The sequence below is a fragment of the Ursus maritimus genome, unplaced genomic scaffold (assembly GCF_017311325.1).
Source record: "Ursus maritimus isolate PB19 unplaced genomic scaffold, ASM1731132v1 scaffold_36, whole genome shotgun sequence".
Classification (NCBI taxonomy): Eukaryota; Metazoa; Chordata; class Mammalia; order Carnivora; family Ursidae; genus Ursus; species Ursus maritimus.
The window spans coordinates 12582800-12588799 of NW_024426230.1; positions in this window are offsets into that span (position 1 = coordinate 12582800).

Below are 6000 nucleotides of genomic sequence, written 5' to 3' on the forward strand. Positions count from 1 at the left end.
GGGTCCCTGAGAGAGCCTTATGACTTATAAGCGTGAACCATAGCCCAGATATCTCATGGAAAGTTCCATGAAATTGAGATCTTGGCATTAGTTAACTAAGGCTATCATAACAAAGTATCACATGCGGGATGGCTCAAATAACTGCAAGTTATTGTCTTACAGTTCGTGAGGCTAGAAGTCCAATATTAAGGTGTCAGCAGGATTGGTTCCTTCTGAGGGCTATGAAGGAGAAACTGTTCCATGCCTCTCTTAGCTTCTGGTGTACTTCTGGCCATCTTTGGTTTTCCTTGGCTTGTAGATGCATCAGCCCAACCTCTGCCTTCATCTTCACATGGAGTTCTTCCTGTTCACGTGTCTGTCTGATATGCAGAAACCCTATTTCCAAATAAGGTCATATGCACAGGTACGGGGGGCTAGGACTTTAACATCTTTTGGGAAGGACATCATTCAATCCACAACAGAGCTTCTAATGTGTATCCAAGAAAGACACTGGGAACCACTGGACCAGGCAGATACAGCCGTAATCACTGTTTTCCTACCCCTTGAGATGTTGCCTCATTCTTCATTCCTCCCCATTCCCCATTCTTCCATTCTCCATTCCTCCCCTGCCTCATTCAGCCATATCTGGGCAGGGCTTTTCTGAAGGAAGGTTCCTTTTGACCTATGATGGTGTGGAGCTTCTTTCTGTCTAGTGAAGCTTTGGACCTGCTACCCAGATTCTAGGTCTGGATTTCTATGTTTCTGATACCCAGCATCTGCCTAGGCTTCTCATCTCTCATGGTATAGAAAAATTGTCTGTGTTTCTGGTCCTTTTCATCTAATCTTATGGATGAGGCAATGTAATATAATGGTTAAGAACATGGGCTCTGAAGCCAGACTCTCCACTCTGAAACTTCCTAGATGTGTGACCTGGACAAATTGCTTAAACTTGGTGTTTCTGTTTCCTCATCTGCAAACCTATCACCTCAAAGAGTTGTTAAGATGATAAAATGAAATAATTCATATGAAGTATTTAGAACTATGCCTGGCACATAGTAAACACTAGTCAGCTGACATTATTATTGATTTATTGCTGGCCCAATGAGCCAGCACTGGTTCTTGGAAAGGCAGGTAGGACAGGGGTGATGGGTGAAGTAGGCAGGGTGAGGAGAGGCCCCAAGGATGAGTAGTGAAGGAAACAAGTCCCTGTAGGGCAAGCATCAATAGTGGGGAATGAGAGGAAGCCCGGACTCAGAAATGAAGGACTAAATGAGAAGGCAAAAAGGTTCAGGAACCATCTGGGCAGCAGACCCTTAGACTGAGACAAATAATCTGGGGAAACAGTTCAGGGGCTTCTTGTCTGCTTTCTCCCCGGAAGAAGAATGATCTCAGAGTGTGGGCAAGCTTGAGGCTCAGCAGGCACACATGGAGGTAGACCAGTAGTACAGAGGTGTTTGTGTATGTGTGTGTGTGTGTGTGTGCGTGCGTGTGTGTGTGTGTGTGTGTGTGTGTAAGTCACAGGGTGTTTTTTGCTCCACTGTCCTTTTACCTAAAGTACTAGTCTATGTTATATACTTCATCTGAGGAGACTTTGGGGACCATCTTCATCCTCACCCTTCAAGCCTTCCCTCTGTTCTCTCAATCTCAAACCCATGTCTTTCATCCAGAACAGCTGCCACCCTGGGCTCTCCTGCCAGCAGAAGTGCTCTGCTTGCAAAATCCTCTGTTTGGTTGTCGCTGTTTGGCTATTACCCCACTGCAAAAGAACAACTCAACGAATGAGTTTAAACTATTCACTTTTCAAATATTAGGTTAAGGCTATCTGACGTTTGATCAAGATATGGTGGATAAGAAATCACTGCCCCTCCTAAAAATTTAGGTTATGATTCAAGTGCTCTTTTAAGAAGCATTTCAGAATGTTGACTGTATGCATTATCCCAGTGCCCAGCAACCGTGGCATAGCTACATTCATCAGTCTTTTGTGATGAGAGATGTATATAAGTGAAGCATTCGGTCATTCAAAAAGCATCAACCTTCTCCTGACCCTGCTATTCCCTTAAGGTACCACCCTATCTCTCACTTTCCCTCTACTCCCCAAATTGTCCAGAAGCAAGTCTGTACTTGTTTTCATTGCCTCACCACTCACAGTCACATTGGGTTATATAATCCTTACTCTTTGAGTCCTTTACCATGTAGCCTAAATTGTTCTTTGGGGGTTGTCATTACCTGTTGCATCACCAAATCCAAGGCTACATAGCAGTCTTTAACATTTCCGACTTCTCTCTAGCAATGGAAGCATTAAAAATCCTCTCCTCCCAAGGCTTCCAGGACCCTGAACCCCTCTAGGCTTCCTGTCTCTCTGACAGCAAATCATCTTGATCCTTCTTTAGCTATTCTTCTTTCTTCCCCCTGAATGCAGGTATGCCCAAAGTGTGTGTCCTCTTGCCCTTCTCCTCCCTCCTTATGCCCTCTCCCTGTCTAGTTAATTGGATAAGATGGTGTGTTGTGGGAAACACAGAATGTCCAAGGCCAGGTATGTTTAACTGTGGAACTTTGTGGACTCTTCTACCAGAAAATGAGAGCCCAAGCACCCAAACAGGAGGAACCAACATAGCAATGCCAAGCTTGACTGTGGCACAGGTTATGGGATGACCACCAAGGTGCTAAACAGGAAGATAAAGGGGAGAGGTCCAAAGCAATCTGTAGGCCAATGCGCTTGAAGAAACTTATTTCTGATGGCTTTAGATAGCAGTTTTAATAGTGTTCCTGATTTCTCCACAGGGTTTATTTTTATTTTTTTAAGATTTATTTTTATTTATTTGAGAGAGAGAGCAGGGAGGGGCAGAGGGAGAGAGAGCCTTAAGCAGACTTGGGGCTGAGCATGGAGCTCAAAACAGGGCTTGATCCCGCAACCCTGAGATCACGACCTGAGCCGAAACCAAAAGTCAACCGCTTAACCGACTGCACTACCCAGGCACCCCTCTCCCCAGGGTTTAGGTATCCCTTTGTACTTCCTCATCAAGTCCTTATCACCCTGGATATGGCATGTTGTATATTTGCTAGTCTGTATTCAACTCTAGGCTATAAGATTTGGAGAGTAAAGACCATATATATCTTTTTTACCATTTAATTTCCAGAACCAAGACCCAGGCTTGTCCCACAGAAGAGGCTAAAGAAATTAGTTGAAAGAATGAATAAACCAGGTTTTTAAATTTGGAAAGCAAATAAGTGGAAAGTATGAGAAAGGAATCATATGTCAACCAAGATGAAATTTGTACCAAGTGCCTACCATATAGTGGTGTAGCCCTGTTAGAGGTGGGCTGCAGGTTGCGTCATGAGCTTCCTAGCAGTCAAAGCAAAGAAAAAAAATCGGTTACAAAATTTATAGTGCCTATTGAATTTAAAAAGAAAAGTTGCTCAGGTAAAACCCAGCTTATTCCTGTGTTGACTTAGAGAAATGTCTCCATGGATTCTCACAAAGAATTACTGCCTGGGTTATAGACAATGTGTCCCAGGGTATCTCTATATTAGATGTAATAGTGAATGCTGTAGGGCTCTTTTTATAATGTCCTTCAATATAGGTTAACCACATACCTTAAATTTAAAGTAATTCTATGACGGGGAGACCAGGGTAATTTAACTAAGTGCCCAGAATTCTGATGACCTGGCTTGATCCAAGGATAAAATTTAGAATATCTAAAACAAGAGGTGTTCTGAGGAACATGACTATTCCCTATGATATGATCTAAAACAAAGATTTGTGTGGCCAAGTGTATTTGGGAACTGTTGCATATTCATATCAGATTTGTCTTTTAGGATATTTGCATGCACATTGACATATAGTAAATGCTCTAAGAAGTCCTTGAGTAAAGAAACTTTGTCTAATTCAGAGTTTTACCAAAATAATTCAATCCCCTTAAATTAGTATCTGTTTACATTTCAGGGAAATTTTAAACTAACACTTTAGGAAATAGTCATCCGGGAAAATTATGGACTGTGTGTCTTGAGGCAACCCTATGTGAAAATTGTTTCTGAGAACCAAGTTCTTGATAAGAATCTATCCACAGAGTGTTCCATTTTATTCCCTCTGGCGAGAATTTGGGAGTGCAAATATTCTGTGCTGTCAATTAAAAATGGACCTTTTGCTGTGATAGTCAGTTGAATAACAGATCATCTAAGGAAAGTAAAAGCTCCTAATCAGTCTTGTGCCCACACCTTCTGCAAGGAGGACCCAAAGGCAGGCCAAATATTGTCCTAGGAAACGGTCATGGCTCCAGTCTAGTTAAACCCAGTGGATACAATCTGAATCAATTCAGTGGAAATCAATCTGAAAATCTAAGTTAGTCTGAACTGCAGTAATGGATTTCTTCCCAAGAACTTCTAAGTGCTTCTAGAGTGGTGAGAAACACACGGCTGCTGTTATTGAAAATAACATCTCTCGATGATCTTAACCAATGACTATTCTTTATAGGTTAATGTGCCAGTAATTCAGGCCACTTGATTTTCTTTACTGAAACCTAAGATTTAAATCACTAGATCATTAAAAAATGATACAATGCAGCCCCTTCTATCTGAGCAGCCATGCTTCATGGCCAGAGGAAGGAGAAATGAAGTTTGTGTCCTGGTATACTCCCGACTTCTAACCAAGTGGAGACTTCCCTCTGTAGTATGTCAGAAGACCATCAGCTAAATGAGGGACCAAAGACACTGACGGTGCAAATCACCCAGGCAAAATGGAAGAGAGCCCTAAGAAGGAAGAGCAACACCTCACTTCTGTTTTGTTTTGTTTCTTTCTGTTCCTAATCTCCTTGAAATTTCTAAAGTATTTCCTGCCCTAACTTACTAGGTTTTGTACAATCAAGAAAGATAAAGCATCATTTAAACATATCAGATAAGTGAGCTAAAATCAATTTTACATTTCATTCTGGAGTTCATTATACTTTTGGCAGCAAATTTATCTTCCTAATTATGTTTTACTTAGGTTGAAATTAATTTTAATTGGTATTTCCTGTGAACACACTGAATAAGAAGCAGAAAAATCTGCCTGAAATTAAAAATTGACCTTGAACAATCCAAAATTCACGCTTACTCTGGAATGACCTCACCCGTGCCCAGGATGTCACCTACCCCTACTCCTCTGAGGACTTCCAAATCAACATTTCTCCTCCAGCCTCTCTCCCGAGCTACGCAGTGCATCTCAGCTGACTCCATATGTGACATGTACGGTGTGAGAGCTCATCTCTGCTACCATGTTTCACAGCTGCACCCCTCTCCCCACAATCCCAGCCTCAATTGTTGGAACCACCTCCCACCCAAATGCTCAACCTGGAAGGCACTCCAGACTTCTTATTCTCATCACCAACTTTCTAAACGAAACTAAAATCTAAATTCAGTGGCATGGCTTTGAAGGGTCTTCACAGTCTAGCCTCGTGTTTCCCAGTAGAGCCTGTTGACAGCAGGGCACAAGAGTTTTCTCTTCTGTGCAGAATTGCCCTTCTTCTTCCTAGTCCCACCCACTAAAAGCCAGTAGCAATCTCTAGTCACCTGACAACCAAAACCCAAAAACAAAAAAAGACCCTTCACATCTCCTAACGCTCCTGATGGAGTAATACGGCATTTAGCTGAGAATCACAGGCCCCACCGTACCTTCCTTTCCAGCCCCATCTCCCACGATGCTCCTCCACAGACTTGGCCTTGCAGCCGTACGGAATGATTTGCTCGCCCTGTGCGTGCTGTGTTCTCTCAAGCCAGACCTCTGCCTTTGCACTTGCTATTTCCTCCGTCCACAGCACCCTCCCTTCAGCCCTCTCCTTACTAGGCCAGTCAAAAGTCTACACCTCAAGATCCAACTCAAACTCCTTTCTCCCTCTGAAGTTTCCTAGCCTCTGCCAACCACAGTGACCCTTCATCCCTGTAAAGTTAGGTGGTACTTACTGTAAGTATCTCCCCTTTGGACAATTCTAGGCTGACCAAGCCTCAAAATACCTGCCATGCCTACATCCCACTTTGAGGAAAACTGCC